Source organism: Fundulus heteroclitus, chromosome 12 (genome assembly GCF_011125445.2).
Source record: "Fundulus heteroclitus isolate FHET01 chromosome 12, MU-UCD_Fhet_4.1, whole genome shotgun sequence".
NCBI lineage: Eukaryota > Metazoa > Chordata > Actinopteri > Cyprinodontiformes > Fundulidae > Fundulus > Fundulus heteroclitus.
Genome location: NC_046372.1, coordinates 37,239,310 through 37,260,497, shown reverse-complemented (window position 1 = coordinate 37,260,497; position 21,188 = coordinate 37,239,310). Strand labels below are relative to the sequence as shown.

Here is a 21,188-nt window from a genome sequence, read left to right as displayed (position 1 = left end):
AATAGCAAGCTGGCAACCCCTGGCACACAATGCCGCTTGTGCAGTACACAGTTTGCACCATCATGTTATGGGTACAGGGGGGGGTTCTGCAGGAAGAGCTGGTGCACTTTACAAACTAGATGACATCATGAGATAAGAACATTGTGTAGAAATATTTATCAGCCAGGAAATCTAAGGAAGAACAAGATTGGGTCTTCCAAATGGACCAAATGGTCCCAATTATAGCATTAAGTTTGTTATTAAGTAGCATACGGGCTGGTGTGCCGAGATTTTAAGCCATCACAGATCTTAAAAAGATGTGTGCGACTAAGACCACCTACAATCCTGGCTTGGTTTCACCTGTTCTGTAAGGAGGGAATGTGCCAATATTCCAGCAAACTCTTGTTGAAGGATTTGAACCTCAGAATCTGAAGAAAACACAATTCTTGAAAGGAATGCTTTTATTATCTCAGCATTTAGCAAATCTAAATATTTCATTAATCCTAAGTGATCTAAAACAGAGAAGCTTTAGTCTGAATTAATGTTAGATAGTGAGACAAAAAGGCTATGGATGTCATCACACAATGTATGTAAATATCTTGTTTCAACTGTAAGGGAAACTTATTTTGCTCTAGAAACAGAAATATAATATGTTTACTGATTTGCCAAAAATTGACTTAGCTTTACATTCTTTTAAATGTCAGATTTAAAAAAATATATATATTTATATATCTTTTGTTTACATACAGACTTTTGCAACTACCCTAACCTTTAGATTATATTTTGAATGCGAAGCGCCGCATCACCCGTATAAATACACATCAGAGTTTCCAGTTCTGCAGAATAGTTAAATTGGCTTCTGACTTGATAGAGATGGAGTCAAGTGATTGACTGGTTCCGAGGTTGTTTTTCTGCTGTTTATCCTCTTCCCAGTGTGAAGAAATCAAAGTCCTGACAGAGCCGCTCTGATGCTTGGATGAGGACCAGCGAGCATATTGACAACTGAGCCTTGTGCAGCAAACAACCATCTATCCCAGCTCCTTGTTTATATGCTAACGCAGGACTGGGTCGCTGTAGAGTCAGCGAGTATTTTTGTTTTTGTTGTTCTTAACAAAACCACTTAAATGAATTTGACCGTTTGACAATAACATCGTTTTCAAAGATGTGCTATCTAGAAATGATACGACATCACAGAACTCCATAAATTTACCATTTTTGTTTTTAAAATTGTACTTATTAAATGTGATGTCTATTTCTATAATTCATGCAACAGGCAAATAAGTAGATAAAGTTATATTTATGTCCAAAAAATGAAACAGTAAAAATGTATCACATACTGAAAGGAGTGTCCCTAATCTTTTTGGACTAATATTTGCAATAAATTGTGTGGCGCTAAAAGACACAGAAAAGGCACAAAATCTAACAGCTTTTTTTTTTTTTTTTTTTAAAGTTTACTTTGTTCTAACTCAGTTCTTTCATTCTTTTTTATATTATCACATGCACTCTTTTTTGCATAGATTCGCTCTCAGTTGCAGCTCTTTTTTCCAATTAGCAATTATCAAACACTTGTACGGCAGTTTTGGATTGAGTCAATGCCATAAGCCCTGGTTCTTCTGAAAAGCTGTATTTTAGGGACTGGTACTGTTACCATGTGGGTGGCCAGTTAGAGATAAATTTCAATTTACATAAAAAACTTCAAGCATAAACAAGCTCTGTTATAATAGTTGGGTGGTTGGGGTTGATGTCGCTGGTCTTGCGTTAAATCCAGCGAATCCAGTTGTGAAAAGTACGCCACGATGCTTCAGTGTTGCCAAATCTTCTGCCAGAAACTTGAGGCACAGGAAAATCCAGTCAGTGAAACAAAGCCTTGAATTTACTTTAGTTTGACCACTAACCTTAAAATACTACAATGTGAAATGTTCTTTTCTTAGCTAACCCTTTATGAGAAAACAATAGGACTGTATTCTAGCAATTTATCTTCTACATTGTTGTCTCCAGTAGTTTTTATGAACCCTTTTACCTGTTTATTTTTCATAAACTTTATCCACTCTAGTTAAAGTCCACCTGCATAATTTTCTAGCTAAAGGTAGCACACAACAGGCCCTATTGCACCACTTTTGGCTGACCAGTAATTGAGTACCCTGTAATCTGGCCTCGTTGGTTAGCGTTTGTCCCCCCGGTTGGAAGGCAAAACGTCTGTTTCTCATGTGGCCGTGCCAGACTCCGGTGGTGTGAGAACCTTACTCTTTATCTCCTCCTGAGCACCACCTGTCTCTCATTACTGGACACAGGATCTCCTTATCCACAGCCTTATGCAAGAGCTGCTCACATGAGATTCTGTCTGGCTTCACTGAGGCCAAGAGCCAGCTCTGATGCCTCATTATTAACAATTCAAATGAGCCTGTACAACAGAAGACGCGCCGGCTCATTCTTATGCCTTTCCCTTTCATTAAAGGGCTGTTGTTGGACACTAATTGTTTGAGGCCGACAGCAGCTCTCGGCGAACATTTAAAACTGAACCTGAGAGGGATGTCAAAGCGTGGTGTTGTTGTGAAATGCAAGGACCTGCTGAATTTATGTGAAAGCTAAGCCCCCATACTGGTCTTTGATGAATATTTGCCTTTCAGAAACTGTTATTCTGAAAAGAAAGTTTGCTCTCATTAAGAAAAAAAAAAGGATGCGAAACGTATGTGTTAATTAGATTTAGGAAAGGAGAAGGAAACTGGATGATCACCAGCTGTTAAGAGATGCTTAATGAATTGAAAGGCGTTGAAGACCTGTTCCCTGCACCCTGTATAGCTCCTCCCTGCAGGATGGAGGAGCATATGTCTGTGGCACTGGCAGAGGATCAAAGCGGGAGACAAGCCACCTCAGCTGGTGACAGCCCTTTTACTCATACCAGCCCGAATTATCTCTGCGTGCAGCACCGAGGAGCTTGAATCGATGGAAGCCAGAAATACAATTTAAGTATTTCAAATTACATTGATCTTTAAACTGAGGAGAGGAAAACAAAACAAAAATACAGCCTGTCGCACTGATGCTATAACAAAATCCCTGGCATCACCGGTGAGTGTTAGTGGGAGCCTCGGTGGATGTTTTGGTTATTTTATATAATTCTCCCAGAAATATTGCAGCTAATGACAAAAGACATATAGATTTTTTTAAATTTAGGATTTCAGGCAAAAAAACTGCATAGGTCCTGTAATTATCCATCTTAGTCTACCTTGATATTTAATAGGTCAGTGATTGTGTATTAGTAGGGACATCAGGATAACACTGGATCAGTACAAATAGGACAGCATGTAATATTTTGTGTTATAATCAGCTTATGTGGTGGGAGACCAAGTGTGTAGACAAACAGGCAGTCCGGTTCATGGAAAATAAATTTGATCAGGGCAGGTTTGCGGGGTTCTCTCCCTCCATTTACTTACAGGATGGCTAATGCAAGGAATAAGTGAGGAGATTCTGATAATCAAGTTAGCCATGAAGGTTTCCTTTTGCGAGCATGGGCAACATCTGATCTAGTTATTGCGTAATAAAGTATATTATTCTTTTTTCTTTACAGTAGAACCTACATGTATAAATAAAGACAGATGTAACCAATATAACCAGATAATTTATCTCCTCTTTGTTTATTCACACCATTTTTTTTTTACAATTATCAGTTTCAAAAAGTGTGAGGCTTCATCGCTTTGATTATTTAGTGAGTGTTGTTTACTTGCTTAACAGTGATGAACTCACGTATATCAGACATGTTGAATGCATTTAAGTAACCGCATTTATGTTAAGCAACCCAAGCATTGTGTACGTTCCAAGTCAAACGTTTCAGTGGATTTCTGCAGCCAAGAAATGCGGAGAAATGTTCCAGCTTCCAACATGAGCACGCTAATTAGCTTTACCTTTGTAGAAGTATTTTACATAGAGAGAAATTCCTGTGAGGCAAAAACATTTTGGTGGAATTGCTGCTGAACGATAAAGATTAGACAGGGCAGTAGGAGAAGGAAAAATCCGACACTGGTTGACCAGTGATTTCTTTGCTTGATCAGCAGCCTTTGGGAATCTGCTGATGCCAATTTTAGCTGATTACCATCCCTTATAAAGAAGTGTAAACTATAAAGAGAAAATATTTTGTGCATAGTCCTCCTACCATGAGTGATCATTATTAATATACAATAATATTTAATTCATTAGAGAATATGTTCTGATGAGGCTCATTTTTCAGATTAACAGTAAATATTAATACATTAAGCAAGAATTAAACATACTTTTCAATAAAACAACATTTCTGTTCTAAAAAATTTTTTTTATTGGTCTGATGAAATATTGGAATCTTCTAAGAAATGAAATGTGGCCTTTTCGTTAGCTGTAAGCATAAAAACACAATTAACAGAAAGGCTTGAAAACATCAGTCTGGGTGTAGTTAATCTATGATGTGTTTCACGACATGCATTGAGTTAGTGTAACAAACGTTTAAACATTTTAATTTAATATGACTATGTCTTAGGAGCGAAACTGAAAGATTAAGTGCTGAACAACATGGTTGTACTACTATTTTTAAAACAAAGATGCGATGATGAAGTTCACACTTTAAACTGGCTCGAACATCTTCTTTTAGTTCAGCCATAATTCTCAAAACACACGTCTATGTATTTCCTAAAGAATATAAATCATTACCTAAGCGCTGAGATTTCCAAAAGGATTTAACATTACCAAATCCTGCATAATCTATGACAGACAAATGTTGAAAGCTAAAAAAAAGTACCTTTACTGTATTAAGATTAGCCTTCCTGTTATCTGCTAAACGAGCTGTCTCTCTCAGCTTGAATAAACTTCAGACATGTTAAGACAGATTGTTGATTAGGAGTTTAAGGGTACGTTAAAACTATGATTCAGTGTGAATTTGGGTTTTAAAGTCGCGGTTTGGTACCTTTCTAGTACGCTCCAATGAAGAAAAATGTATGAATTTCTTTTTTTTTTTTTTTGCTTTGGTCTGCAGTAAACAAAGAATAATTTCTCAATTTCTGAAATTCATTTGATTTTATTATGTTCTAAAACCAGAAGGTATAGAACTGACTGGGGTTTTTCGTTGAGCAAAATACTCTAAGCAGGCATGGCCAATGCCTGAGTAGATGGATTATACAACAATATAACCACTTAAATGGTCAACCTTGAAGTCAAATGTTTTTTTTTAACCAAGACCCATATTTGGGCACAAAACTATACCTAAACACAACATACGCAGTATTTCTTCAACGGGGATTCCTCCAACTTGCATTTGAATTAATGTTGCATTACATTTCTGTCTGACTGATATGGAGAAGTCTAGGTTCCAAAATGGGGGGAAAAAACTGCAGAAGTTTGGAAATAAAAAAATCTGTTTACCTCAAAAAAAATAGATTCATTAAAAATATTATTTTATATTACAGCGATTGTAGTCTGAATGTTGGCCAAAAAAAGCAGTTTGTGGGATGGTTGCCTTGCTGCAAGAAGGTCCTGGGTTTGAATCCCAACATGGGGTCTTTGTGTATCGAGCTTGAATGCTCTCCCCTTGCATATGTGGGTTCTTTCCTGGTACTTCTGGCTTCCTCTCATTATCAAAAAACACGATTGCTAAGTTAATTGGTTACTGTGTGTCTGCGAATAGTTGTTTGCCCTGTGAAGGATATGTCCAGGAAATATATTTAGCTATAAAAAAAATAAAATAATAATTTTCGTAATGTATTATGTTTCTGATAAACTCTTGTGTGTATCTGGGTGACCAAAAGTACTGTGAGTCCTGTTGATTCTATAAAACTATGTGTGATCTACTTCCTTAACACAATGTGCTACAAATCACTGCTATCTTGGAGTTGTAAAAAGTCCTACTCTAAAGTTTATAGTCGATACAAAAACTATAACCTGGTCCCTGCACATGTTTTACAGTTAGTTGTGCTACAAGGTTAATGAGTTGCGTCAGAGGCATCTCCAGACAACAGTCAAAATAAAAAAAGATGCATATTTATGAGAACTGTCTTGTGTTAAAAGCCGTTTACTGCTCTGTCGTGAGAGAGGAAGGTTACCATGTGAACTGAATTACAGTGTGAGGAAGGCTTGCCAGCAAATCCAGCTGGGGATGAGTAAGCCTCTGTGTCTGAGTGGGCAACACCGTTGGGCTTCATGCGTTTGCTCAGTTGCAGCAGTAATCATCATGTTCTCAGCGGCCCTTAAGTCAGCGAAATGTCTTCTGCTATGCATGAATATAAAACCTGTTTATTCTCTGTAACGAGGTTTTCTCTGTGTACCATGGCAGCGTCTTACCCAGCTTTATCATTGGGAATTCAATAAATATCACGGTGCCATACTTATTTTCACATATGAATCTGTTGTGGATGCATAGCTCTTTGTTTGATTTCCTTTCAGGTTCAAGTCTCATCTGACTCATCTTGGTGTTCATGCAGTGAGATTTTCAGATTTAGGGTTTCCTCTTCTCCAATATGGGATCTCTATTTCAAATTAACCTTGCATTGCTGGAATTATACATTTTATTATAGATGCTACTTTATTCTCTTCTGCTCTGCTGATTTCATTATATTTTATTCAATCAATTTATAACAGAGCATTGAGGCAGCTGTAAAGTAGCTTTACCTATGTTTTCTTTTAAGTCAATACCCAGATTTGTTCTTCCTCTGCGTTACATATACACCATTATTCCACTTCATTTTTCTTCTTTTCTTTTGTATTTTTACAGCATCTTGCAAAATTATTTATGCCATATTAAGCCCATACACTTCTATGCATTTTATTGGGATTTTATGTATCAGATCAGCACAAAGTAATGCTTGATTTTGAAGTGAAAGAGAAGTATTCATGGTATATCATGAGATAAAGGGATCAGAATTTTGCCCCAGTTCTTGCCAATCACACTTTCTCTTTGAGAACTGTAATATAAGAAGATATAAGAACAGCATTCAAAATAGTTTTTGTAGCTCTGGTGCCATGAAAAGGAATTTCATAGATTTTTTGAGGGGCAGAGGCGATTTCAAGCCATGGGTGCAAGTGAGCAGTCCATGGCTGTAAATAGTGTATTTTTTGTATTTAAAATTTAATACAAGGATAAATGTTTACAGAGTTAAATATCTTATAAATATTAGGGTTAAATTTCTGTAAATTCCCTTTAAGAATGTGGATTCTTATCTAAACTCTGAGATGTCCGAAAGGCTGCCAAAATCTTCCAATCCTGCTTGCTCCATGACAGACAGGGGTTGAAAGCTCAAAAGGATTAAACAGAGCAACTTGGCTGCAATACGTTCAATCTTCATGTTATCTACTCCCTTCCTCTCTCTTGTTGCCTGAATGAAAATGTCTTAACATTATTAGGTAGAAAATAGTTTCGTCTTGTCCCTTGACTATTTTTTATGAGTGGGTGATCAGTTCCTCACAACCCAACTGCATATGGATCTGCCCCAAAAAATGTCAACATGTAAGTGTGACTGCGACTGAGGTCTCGTCATGAACGTACCCCTCACACACTTAGAGTCAAGTCTTCACCTCCTCTAAAGTACGTAATGTAAGTAACGTTCATTTGGTAAGGGGACTTTCATAGATAAAACCATCATAAAGCACTGTACAGACAAAACAATAAGATAAAAGAAAGAGAGAGAGAATAAAGGTGCCAAAATTAATATACAATAAAAACACACAAAGAAAATAAACATTCAACAGACTGCAGGGACTGAAAAGCTGGGTCTTAAGACCTGGGTGCGTGGAACAACTGAAAATATTCTGAGCCTCTGAATGAAGACATCGAGAAGGAGTATTTTTTGCAAGAAGATTAAATAAGTAATCTGGGGCCTTGCTCTTTAGTGCTCTGTATGTTAGTGTGAGAATTTTAAAACTAATCCAAAATCTAGTGATAGCCAAATAAATAAAATGGGGGTCGTTTGAGCTCACTTGCTGGAACGTGGTCTGGCTGCAGCATGTATGGCTTGGAGGCATAACACAGATGAAGATAACATTAATCTAAACGCGATGACACAAATGCATAGGATATTTTTACCAGTTCATCTGAAGAGACCATATGTCACAGTTAGGAAATGTTCCTTAAATTAAAGAAACAGGAACGAAACAGAAATTTTAAATGTGAGTCAAAGCCCAGAAGGGAACTGAATACTACACCAAGTTTTTTAATGTTGGACTTAGGAGTTGGGCAAAAAGAAGCAAGAGTCTGACTTTTGTTTGCAATTAAGGATGGACTATAATCATGGTCTCATTCATTTTTGTGTTTAAATTGCTGAAGAGCTAATCATTGATTGGTGATACAAAGTGGACTAGGTTGGACAGCCTATGCAGCTGATGAGGTATTAAAGACATATGCAGTTGAATTTCATCGACATAAAACTGATAAGAAATGTCAATAATAGATTGAATGAAAAGCTAAAATGTAAAATGTAATGTATGTAAAAAGCAAATAATAATGGACTTAGAACTGGCCCCTGTAGAATCCCACAAGTTAGAGAGATGATCTTGGAGGGGAATTTGTTTCCTATCCATCCATCCATCCATCCATCCATCCATCCATCCATCCATCCATCCATCCATCCATCCATCCATCCATCCATCCATCCATCCATCCATCCATCCATCCATCCATCCATCCATCTTCTTCCACTTATCCAGGGCCTCGGGTCACACGGGTAGCAGCTTCAGTAGGGAGGCCCAGACGTCCCTCTCCCCGGCCACTTGGGCCAGCTCCTCTGGGGGAATCCCAAGGCGTTCCCAGGCCAGCAGAGAGACATAGTCCCTCCAGCGTGTCCTGGGTCTTCCCCTGGGTCTCCTCCCGGTGGGACGTGCCTGGAACACCTCACCAGGGAGGCGTCCAGGAGGCATCCTGACCAGATGCCCGAGCCACCTCAACTGGCTCCTCTCGACGTGGAGGAGCAGCGGCTCTACTCTGAGTCCTCCCCGGATGACTGAGCTCCTCACCCTATCTCTAAGGGAGAGTCCAGACACACTATGGAGAAAACTCGTTTCGGCCGCTTGTATCCGGGATCTCGTTCTTTCGGGCACGACCCAAAGCTCGTGACCATAGATGAGGGTAGGAACGTAGATCGATCGGTAAATCGAGAGCTTCGCCTTTTGGCTCAGCTCTCTCTTCACCACAACGGATCGGTACAGCGCCCGCTTCACAGCAGACGCTGCACCAATCCACCTGTCGATCTCCCGTCCATCTCCCCCTTTTTCTGTTGAGGGACTTTGTTTTCCTCAACAGAGAAATTTCCCCCAGATAAATAAGAAGAAAACCAATCTATTGCAGATCCAGCGATAGTCTATTTACTAATATGTTATGGTTACTGGTGTCAAAGGCTGCACCGAGGTCAAGAATAATTATTATGGAACAATTCCCTGCATCAGAAGGCATTAAAAGATCATTATAACGTTTTAAAAGAGCCATCTAGTAGTGTGTTCCCCAGTTTAGGTCTTGTTACTCGGTAACAGGATCCACATCAAAGACTGTTTTCAGCCCACTTATGAGTGTATCGCCATTCAATATCATTGTTTTCTAATCCCACATTTGAATTTTCTTCTTCAAAACATGTCATTCATTTTGTCCTATGCATGCATGTGTCTGTGGTTGTTGAACATGTGGAAGTTGGGAAGTTACCAGTCAGTCTGCATTTGGTGGTGCTTAGATGCACACATACAGATGTAAAACTATTTTACACATGCAGACAGCTGATGTGTACAGTATTAGCACAAGGCAGGATTCTGTGTCTGCGCACACAGCACAGACCTAAGCTCCCCTGATTATGTAACTTACTCTGCCATTTCCAATGATTTGAACTCACAAGTGCTTACAACGCTGGACTAGATTACTGTGTGTCTGGGCCAGGAGTGTGTGTAGCACAAGAGGCACTGTTGTTTAGGTATTCTTTGTTAAAGGGAGGTAATCTTAAAGAAAGAGTCTGATACATAATTTCCTATGGCTTCCTTTAAGAAGCTATACCTGAATTTATTTTTGTCTGGTTAAGAAAAATGCTTTTTACGCAATGTATGAGTTCAAATACGTAATTTGATAAAAACAATTGACTATTTGATTGCACGATTGAGCCAGTCCAGGCTTTTTAAGTAGGAATAAACAGTGAACTGGGGACAACCTGGGACAACTTTTCTCAGAGTATGGAGCCTTAGTTAAACAGCAGCTTCTCCAGCATGTGCACAACAGGGTATTCTGGTTTTTGCATGTAAGTGTTGACCATTCAAAAAATATTATTTAACTGAGATGTAGTCATTTATGCCAACAACCCCCCCCCCCCAAAAAAAAAAAACTACAACAAAGAAAAGTCCCTCAATGAAGCCTTGTTTCCTTCAGAGGATTGTGCACAAGCTTGAGGCGCACGTTTAGTCTTGAGCATGTCAACTGGGAGAGATGTCCAGGAGGAACAGAAGAAGGATTGGTCATGGGGAAAAAACTGTTGTGGATGGGGCTTACAGTTCAAAATAAGCATTCTCCTCACACATGGTTAAAATTTGTGCAGAATCAGGGATAGTTCCTATAATGGTCGAGTCAGTTTGAAGAGGTTTAACCACTGACAAGAAACTTAAATAAAAATAACATAGCAGCATGTTTACTTTGGGAATTTTGAGAGCCATTTTTTCTTTAGAGCATATAGTCTGGTGAGAGCTAGCAATTTACCGAGCTATCAGTTTTGCTAAAGCAATCCTTAATCGGGTCATGGCAAGATGTATGGCCTCAGATATAAAAGATCAAATAATAGAGTAAATGATCTGAAACATTATATATGCAGTTGTACTAATTAATATAGCTTGTGTAGTTGACAAATGTATTTGATAAGCAAGTGTGTTTTATATTTGTGTTTGTGAGCTTCAGCAGTTTTTTATTTTTTTTGTATTCTTCTGATTGCAATTTCTATCATAATTGCTATAAATACCACAAAATATCATAATACAATTTTACAGCAATAATTGCCTATACCTAAAATCACAGCTAGGCTTTGCTGCTGCAAAGTTAGTCAGAGGTGGCGTATCATCTAGTCTAATCTATTTTCATAGTAAGGTGTTACTCTATAGACTTTTCATTCATAGTGCTTTGCTACCACTGGACATGTAAATAAACTGGAAAGGTACACATGCAAAACATTTTACTAAGTCCAATGAAATCATTTAACATTAGATTACACAATAAAGTCCATACAGTCACAGAATTAAAAAATATTAATATATTATAAAAGGTTTTGCTCTTGGCTTATTTAAGATCAGTTAAAATATCTTCCAAGTGTAAATAAACAGAGATTAACTTCGAACTTCAGTTGTGTACCGAAATGTTTGAGAAGGTTTTGGTTCAAATCGTAATTATTGTATACAGCCTGCAAACATTTTTCTTATATTTTAAAAACTATTTATATATGTCATAACCAGTCACTCAGGCGTATTCATGGAAAATGTGGATGTCTGTGCATTGATGTTTAGTCTTATAATTAATGCACAACTTATGTACTGTTTGTGAGGAATCACTTACTTTTTTCTACATGTTTCTATTTTTTTCTCTAGCCCATAGACAGGCTTACAACAGCATCCATCAGCATGCAGCATCCATATTCAATGGTTCAATGCAATGAGGAGAGAGAGAGAGAGAGAGAGAGAGAGAGAGAGAGAGAGAGAGAGAGAGAGAGAGAGAGAGAGAGAGAGAGAGAGAGAGAAAATAATGAGGTTACCCGTGCTCATTAGAGATTATACGCACAGCTTTCCCAACTCAAAAAGATCAAAAGGCTGATCACTGAGAGTAGGATGGGGAAAGCCTCTTGTGTCAATTAGTCATTGCAGAAATAATAGCACCCTGTCAGAAACTCGTCCTATCAGGATGTTGCATTGCAGGGAAAACACTGTGATGCCATTGGCAGCAGAAACAGTTAAAGTAAAACCAAATATATGCGCCACACTATGGTTGTAGGGTTTGCTGGGGAGCTCTCCATGGTGCTGAGCACAATGAAAGTTGTATTCATAGCTCAGGCCCCTCTTAGATATGCAGTGTTTTGTACTACACGCTTGCATGAACATGTTAAAAAGCTCCCCCATCCTCCATCCAGCGTTCTAATATTTATATTGATAAATCCCCACAACCTCACAAAAATGTTTTACATGCTTAAAACGGTCAGGGAACTGTTAATGTTAGGTAATAGGAAGTCAACTGCAATAATAAGAAAAGGGACCATCCATACTGCTGATTTAAGTATTTATTTAGTTGTTTTAGCACAATTATTTTCCTGTTTGAATTGATTTTACTATATTTTGGAAAAATATTGATTTTCATTTATGTTCTTCCATGAAATAGATTATGAAATCAGTTTCTATATCTATGATACTTAATTTTCAGTTGTCTTTGTTACATAATCAGTGTTTCTACAGTGGTAGATTTACATACAGTAATCATCAAATGATCACATGTTTAAATGCTGTGTGAACAGATATTGTCATAGTGTTCCAGATATTTTATTTAAAATTTTAAATAAATGTATAAATTAATGTTTATTAATAATAAATAAATTATTTTAAAATGGGATAAATCATATCTTTCAGATGTCATGTACAAATACCTTACTAAATTTTACTTAATTCAATGTTTACCAGTTACTTTTTATGGGGTACTTGGTTGTTCGTTTGAAGTATTTCTGAAATGTATTTATTTATTATTATTATTTGTTAATTTCTGAAATTGATTTATTTCTGAAATTGATTTATTTATTTATTGTTATTTGTTATTGTTATTATTATTATTTGTTAAATTAGTTAATTGTTAATTATCTGAAATAAATTCCTTTCATTCATTCATTCATTCATTCATTCAGTCAGTCAGTCAGTTAGATGACTGCATAATGCACAGTATTATTTACAATAAGAATAGCATGAGTAACTGTGAATAATTCACCAAGCCAAAATTAAAATTGAAATGTTTTCAACTCTCCTAGGATGTGGTTTCAACAGAGATGAAAAATGCTCTAACATGCCATTTTTTTCTAGCAGCAACTGTATTAGTTTTATGTAATTTTATGAAAGATAATGGGTAATTGTCGGCATGATCCATAAAGCTTATGGCTTTTTCCCATAAGCTTAGTTGGAAAACATTTAATTTATTCGATCTGCAACTCTTGACAACAGTACTCAAGGTACTATTGGTTTTCACTGTGCTTTTTGAACATTTTTTTTAACATAGTTTTCTTTTTTTTGCTATTTGGGGGTTGGAATGAAAATAAGTTGGGATATGTTTTGGAAGTCCATGCGGGGTTTGATATCATACCTCTGTCAACAAACAATAAGTATTAGAATGACAATGTACAGCATGGGATCCAAATATTCAACCGCTAGTTGGATGCAGAACTAATGCAAGGGTCAAAACTGAGCACCTCTGTTTCAGTAGTGTGTGTGAGAGAGTTTTGCGTTTATGTTTTTCGGGGTGGTGGTATGTTAGAAAACTTCCAGCAGCAGATGATTGTAGAAATGAGCAGTAGCAGGGAAGCTGAGTCTGTCTGTTACCACAGCGTTGTGGTCAGAAGAAGTGCAACAATTTTGGCAAATGTGAAGGGGTCAGTTTATATTGATTTTGACTCCAATGAGGATCCTTGATTAATCATTTTTATTAGTATGAATTATATCATGATATAGATTATTTTGTCAACCCTAATCACAATGCTGTATTAAAACAAGTTAGAACTGCCAAAAAAATTTATGATTATGGAAACTGAGAAAACATCACAAAACCTTTACAGGATAACGCAAAATCACAGAGCCCAATAATTAAGGTAGAGAAATATGGATTTCTCTGGATGCACCTTTCATGCATACATTTGCATTAGTGCCACAGAGGCAGAAATGCTAGACACAGCCTAAGGGTATGGTCGTTTGCATCTGTCTTCATCTGTTGTGCTGTAAACGCCTCCTCACTCATACAAGAACTCATTACTCACAATGGCAGCCATTTGAATCTTTTATCAGAGAGATTTTTAATTGAACATTGGCAAATGTGCTCCAAACAAATGGGCCTCAGCAAGCCGGCAAGTGGATTGTTTGAATGTGTCTGTGTGCATGAGAGTACATGAGTCTCTGCCTGCACAAATTTGTGTGTGTGAAATATTCATCAGCATCGTAACTGACTGGTTCAGAAAATTGTACATATTAGATATCAGCCCACATGGGAGAGGGCAAGCAAGCTGTCTGTGGAGGCTCTGAGTGATTCACTCACAGGAATCTGTTAAAAGGCTAAATGTTAGCTTACAGTTTAGTATGCTGGTGCTTTCTTCACTAAAGGAGATATAAAAAATATCTTGGTGTCAAAAAGTCTCCATACAAACAATAATTCAGACTCACTTGAAAAAAATGTTTTTCTTTCCTTAGCATCCCAGCCATTAATGTGACTTGTGGTAACGGCTACTGAGACTTTAACTAGAACTGTCCACCAGTGGTCAGATGGAACTGAGTTTGAGCTGTTCTACAACAGACTGCTCAGGTGAATCGGGTCTAAAATAGACGTCGAAGATGTCCAAGACTTCTTGTCCCCTGTATCGTGCACGATCTGTGATCCTGTGGTCCTGTGGTCCAGTTTCCCTCGCCAAGACCCTATAATCTTAACACAAACACACACACACGCGGTACATGGCAACATACACTCTTTGAAGCAGCAGGATATTTTATTTAAAAATGTGGTAGACTGTCAGTAAACAGAAAGTTTTTATAGGTTCTTTCAACAATATAATGATCAAAGACGTATGGCCAAATCTACACAGAAATGGTTCACCAGGTACAAAAAACAACCTTTTTCCACAACTATTTCAGTCCACCAGACCTTAATCCTGTTACACAAAAATGAATATTTAGAAATCCATTTCTCAGTATGAGAAGACTAAATGCTGCCCTTTTAGCAAAGGGGTGTTGAGCAAAAATTGACAGGTATCCTCCCCTCACCCACCTCCTGGATAAATTTACTAAAATTAATAAAAATAAAGAAATAATGTTTTCACATGCCCTGCAATAGGCTGGCAACCTGTCCAGGTTGTACCCCGCCTCTCACCCGTTGACAGGTGGAGATAGGCACCAGCGCCCCTCACGACCCCAGCAGGGATAAGCATTTTGGAAAATGGATGGATGGATGTATGGATGTTTTTACATTTTCTGTGTGCCATCATGTTGCTGTTATTAACTGAAAACAAAATCCCTTACATATCTTTTTCTTGGACTATTTACACAAACATGCATGCATGATACAATGACCAATGACACAAACTTGCTGCCTCAGCTCTAATGTCACAAAGTTGTAGACAGAGTCAAAGGGTGTTTTTCCTCATTCACCACATGCTGTTCCGTGACCTTATTGCACTCCATCTTATTATTTTTTTATGTACATGTGGGTTGTGAAACCAGCACATGGAGCAAAAATAAAAATGTCTTCCATTTGAATGGATTCCAATATTCTGCATTTAAAGTCTAGTCAAGCTGTGTGCAATCATGCGTTCCCACGTGCAGCATGTATTATTTGCTGTGGACTTCTGGTGGCTCCGGGGGCACCTATTTTAGTCTTGCTTAGGGACATGTGGCGTCCTGCTGCTAGAGTACGTGCGTTAGTGTGCACTCCTCGCACACGCTGACACAGATAAAATCCTGTTTAATATTGCATTCTAATCTTAGAACGCTCAACCTCTTCCCTCAGAGTCCAGACCAAATACGCGACTAAAACTGAAAACGTAGACCACTTGTGATGTAACAGGGTTAAAATTGTCAAACTGTAAAGATGTGCCAAATACCCTTTTCCTTGCTATTTGATTAAATATAATAACATACACAATGGATACAAACCTGACCAAAAATATCTAATTAAAAAAAAAACAATCAGGACTAACTCTACAAGCACTTTGATGGAGATATCCAATTTTCTCCAGCTCTGCCTCTTTTAGGATTTTTCTAAACAGCTCTCACAAAGCAAGCCATCCTCTGCGAGGATTGCTACAGACTGTATTCTTTTTGTGAAATTGCACATTGTGAAGAAAACTAATCTTGTTTTAATTAATTTTAAAGTAGTCACATTGTAACAATCATGTTAAAACCTCAAAACCTCAATCATAGCACAGCTAAATCTTCAAACATTTGTCAATTTTCATAGCAAATGTGTGTTTGCAAAGAGAAATGCAGACACTGCGGGTTGTTAAAAGCCTGATATTTCTTTTCCTTCTATCTCCATAGGGTGATGACAAAACAGATACATTTTTCTGTATGTTTTGACTTCAAAGAGAATATGTGTCATCCCCAGAATATTTGCCTGCATGGGATTAAAGCCACTGTATGAACCCTAACCCTTTTTTAAAGACCAACCATGACTAAATCTTTTTACAAACTGTAATATTTCAATCCTTTTAAAACATTTACAAACTTCCTATCTCACAATTAGTGTGTTTAGGCCACTCATTTTATGATTATTCGGAGATGTACCAATTATTGTTGAAGAGATTAAACCCCTGCCTTTGTGCCAGGTGAAAGCCTAATTAGCAATTATATATTGAGAGAGCATTAAAAGGTTCTAGGTACACTAATAAAAACGTGTTCATATTTCTGATATAGATGGCTCTGTTTTTACTAGCTGCTTTATGGGAGCAATCTGCAAGCTCTTCAGCAACAATACCATGCTTGTAGCTGACTAACTGAGACCGACACAAACTTATCGTGTGTCCAGATCTTCATCTGAGACTCCTCTACAAAAGTATCTACCAAATATATAATGGCATCCCACATTTTCCATTTCAAGAATGGAAAATTCCCAATTGCTTGTTGTGTGGACACCAAACGTGCTACAGATGTAACCAAGATGTTGTAGTTACAATTTGTTGTGTTTATTTCCTTCTTTACAGCTAAATTAAGAAGTTTTGTATGTAATCATTTTGTTTTAGGCGAGATTTATTTTTGGGACATTTAAATCTCATTTACGCTTGCCCAGAATGATTTACTCTCAGATTTTCACATCCCCATCATCCTCCAGGACCTTTATGTTAGTTGATAACAAGATTTTTAGTTTAGGCATTGTACAAGTTGAGAAATGCCTCATAAAGTATGAGTATGCATTTTTTGGAAAATAGACCCTCGGGTTTAAGAAGTTAAATATTTGCTTTTGATTAATATTTTGAAAAGGATTTCTCATAGAGAAATTATGCCGAGTGGGGATTCTTTCTGAACTGTACTATTTAAAGTATGCTTTAATACTAGGTCATAATGATATATAGATATACGTTATTCTGATATATATCAGAATGATATATATATCGGATATATCATTATATATCTATATCATGATTTATAGAAAGTATTTTAAAACACTAAAGTCCCCTTTAGGATTGTTGAAAGTCCTCAACCAGAATTTAGCGCTAAATCTGTGAACCTTGCTCAGCTGACTGAAGACAAAAAAGTGAACCATAATAACTGATTGTGCAACTAACTTTGTGTATTTTGGAATTTACAATTCTTAAACATTTATTTTAGATAAGGTGGATTTTTGCATCTGTTTACCCTGAGGAACTTGCACCTATGGGTGCTTCTTCTATATCTGGTTTATATGACACCACATGGAGTCGAATAGAAACATGTTTTTACAAACATACTCTTTATGATCTTATTATTAATCAAGGACCATGTCCTATATCCTGTTAATTTTATCCACCATTTTAAAGAATTCTGTTCTCCTCTCTGTCCCCCTGAATTAAACTTGTCTTTTATATTTTACAGATCATTTGTGGAAACTTACATGCAAACATATTCATACGCTCTTGCGTCACGTATACTTGCAAACCTAAATACCGAGATGTTCTATTATTTCTCTTCAGGTCTGAAATCGTCTTTTTCCTGACCAACCGTTGCATTTGTCCTTTGCTTTTTTCCTCTCCCTAGGAGACTGAGATCAACACCAGAAGGAAGGAGTGTGAAGCACTTGAAGCAGAGGTGAAGAAAAAGAATCAAACATGTCAGACTTTGGTAAGTGCTCCAAAAATATACCCTGGCCTCTGCAGAAAGGATGCTGGTTAAAATTGATTTCCACCCGAGAGCCCTACCCGCTATCTTCATAGGCAAACATCCAGAGAGAGAGAGAGAGAGAGAGAGAGAAAATGGGTGACAAAGATAGTGTGGCTCTCAAAATATAGTGGAATGACAGAAATGACAAAAAAAATCTGAACCATTACATTTAGGTGAGTACATATAAATATGACAAATTCACATTACGCATGAAAAACACTCAGCTTGTTGGTTTCTGTTGTACACACAACAAATCAAGAAGCTCTGCACTATATCTGGAGGTACACTGCAATATCTGTGTTTTTATACCACTGTAAAAGGTCAGATGTGTTACACTGCTTGTGGATTTTATTCAGTGTTTCTTGAAGGACGTTTTCTTACAGTGCCCCAGAAATGTCAGTCTTGCAGCTGGAGTGGCCTTTACTCGGTACAAAAGCTAAAGGGAACAAGCAGAGAAAAAGAAAAAAAATGAAGAAAGGAGATGAAAAAAAAATGGCCAAGCAGCTACCAATAGGAAAGGCTAGTTCAGTTCCTGAGAAAGGACAGTTCTAAGGAACTGTCTGGAAGGGATCCTCAGCAGTGACAGTGTTGCTGAGGCTGTCGAGGGGAGGCAGATTGGGGGGGGAGGGGTTCCTCTGGAAGTCCACCATCATCTCCACTGTCCTGAACAGCTTAAGCTCCAGGTATTTCTGATTGCACCGGTGGACCAGCTGATCCACCTCCTGTCTGTCTGCAAACTCATCCTTAGATCAGATTAATGACAGAGGTGTCATCTGCAAACTTCAGGACTTTCACAGATGGGTTCGCTGAGGTGCAGTCATTTGTGTACAGAGAGAAGAGGAGTGAGGAGAGAACACACCCCTGGGGGCACCAGTGCTGATGGTTTTGAGGAGGAGGAAACGCTCCCCGGTCCCAAATGCCAGTCAGGAAGCTGATGCTCCACTGACAGGTGGAGGCCGGCAATGTGAGGTTTATGGTGTTGAGGGCCGAGCTGCACGGGCCAACTGCACAAGGTCCAGCAGGGGGCCTGTAATGTCCGTCAAATGGTCCTCCACCTGTCGCTCAAGGTCCACAAATAGGTTGATGGTGTTGAAGGCCGAGCTGAAGTCCACAAACCGCATGTCTCTGGGTGGACGGAGGTGGTGCGTGATGAAGTGTAATCCCAAATTGGTTGCATCATCTGCAGGGTGTACTCCTGGGTGCCTGTCATCTTCTTCCGATGCTTCAACACCAGTCGCTCAAAGGATTTAATGACCGCAGATATCAGAGCTACAGGCCTGTATTCATTTAACCCTGTGAAGGTGCATGGGGGATTGAGATGATGGTGGCGCATTTGAACATCACACATTTGATGTGGGCCACAAGATGGGGGCCAGTTGGTCAACGCAGGCTCTCGGCCATGAGGAGGAGACATATTCAGGTCCTGGAGCTTTCCTGTTCTTCTCATGCTGAAAGAACCCATTTACAGACCATAGATCTCAGAGGGGTCTTAAGAGAGGAGGGTGGTCACTGCATGGGGAGCCTTTGCGTCAGGGTGAGATGTGGATAAATTGGTTGGAGATGTGAACAGCTGTTTTTCCAACCGGGAGTAGAAGTTATTAAGCTCATCTGCCAGGGACGGATTCTGCTCAGGGTGGGGGAATGATTCCCTGTGGGCAGTGACATGTTTCAGACCATTCCTCGCTGCAGCTGGGTCAATAGCAGAGAAGCTGTTTTTTTTTTTTAGCTTCTTGATGTAGCTTCTTTTGGCTAACTTGAGCGCCTTGGTCAGTTTGTTCCTAGGCTGCTTATACATGGCCTGGTACCCACTGCTTTAAGCCCCCTCACATGTGAAGTGAACCATAGTTTATAATTTTATGTGAAAAAGATCTGGGTCCACACACACGTCCACTCAGATACTGACGTAAGAAATGATAGGTTCAGCAAGCACATTTAGGTCCATGACTGAAGCTGGTGGAGTTGGGGTTGATGAAAAAACGGAGAAAAAAGGTTGAGAAGGGACTGTCGGATGTGTAAGAGTTCCTGCCCAGTGAAAGTGGACTACAGAATTGTGACAGAGAGCAGAATGAACAAACAAATACACGGCAAGTACAACAGAGCGAGGTGCCGAGGCTCCCGTCGGCGTTCCCATCCTAATATGACAATTTCATCTTGATGATTCTTCTCTGAAGTTTTGTTTTAATCCCCTCAGTTGCATTGACAGACTAATTAATGCAACTAAAGAAAGCATTTTCAGTTCAGTGCTTGTAATATATTTTTGATATTTTGATATTTATTCAGTTTAAATGAGCTTGAAAATCGGAGGGTATTGACGTGCAGACATATTTATGCCCGATATCAAATTTAATGACCATTAGACATAATTGATAGTGATGCAATTTATGCCAAATAGATGCTGTCCTCTAACTGTGTTCAAATATGATCCAATTTAATTCAATCAGATTTGCTGCATAAATACGGTGTTTATTAAAAGGCATTTATTAATTAAAGGCAAAAAAACCCTGACAAACTGCATCAAATCTACACCATGTTAAATATCCTGAACATGCAGACTGAGATGCACAATAGTATGGAGAGCTGAATGTTACCCTTTACCCTATTTAAGCTCTGGGTCCTAGGAAATAGGGTAGCTATTAAGAGCTTTAAATGCAACAGGATGCACATTTAAAATCTTTTCTTGGCATTCAGTGAAACTAATATAAAATCAAAACAACAAACAAGTTGAGAAAGATTGAAATACGAAGGGAGTGATGATGCATCTATCTAACAAGGTGAGATGATGGGTAATTTAGGAAAATCTAAGAAACCGTCTGTTTTTACAAATAAATCTTTTACAAATCACAAAGTGTGCTTGAAAGAAGTTGTAATCAGTGCAGATTTTAAATCTATACGTCAAATGCCATTTAAGTAATGTTTAAAATAGGTCTTTAGTTTAGCACCAATAAGCATCCAGCACTGTAAAAACCATGAAGCAACCATGCCATCTTCAGAGGCAGCGAATGTTGGAATAAGTTAGGACCTAACAGGGAAAAATAGTCCTTACATAATAGTTCCTACGTGCTCAGTTCTGTCAGGTGAAGTAAACTAAAGTTGCTTGTGATTGTGTCCTGAAAATGATTATTTTTTATTATGATGGCTAGACAACTGGGTCTGAACATCACCAAAGTTGC

The 21,188-nt window shown here is 38.2% G+C and overlaps 1 protein-coding gene across 1 annotated transcript in view; it reads left to right on the top strand.

Annotated features, from left to right (window-relative positions):
* The window catches only part of rimbp2 (RIMS binding protein 2), a 107,203-nt gene that overhangs the window by 26,139 nt on the left and 59,876 nt on the right, over positions 1 to 21,188 (top strand). The window contains 1 exon segment of the mRNA XM_021318354.2: positions 17,896 to 17,979. The gene's annotated coding sequence lies outside the window, so the exon portion shown is untranslated.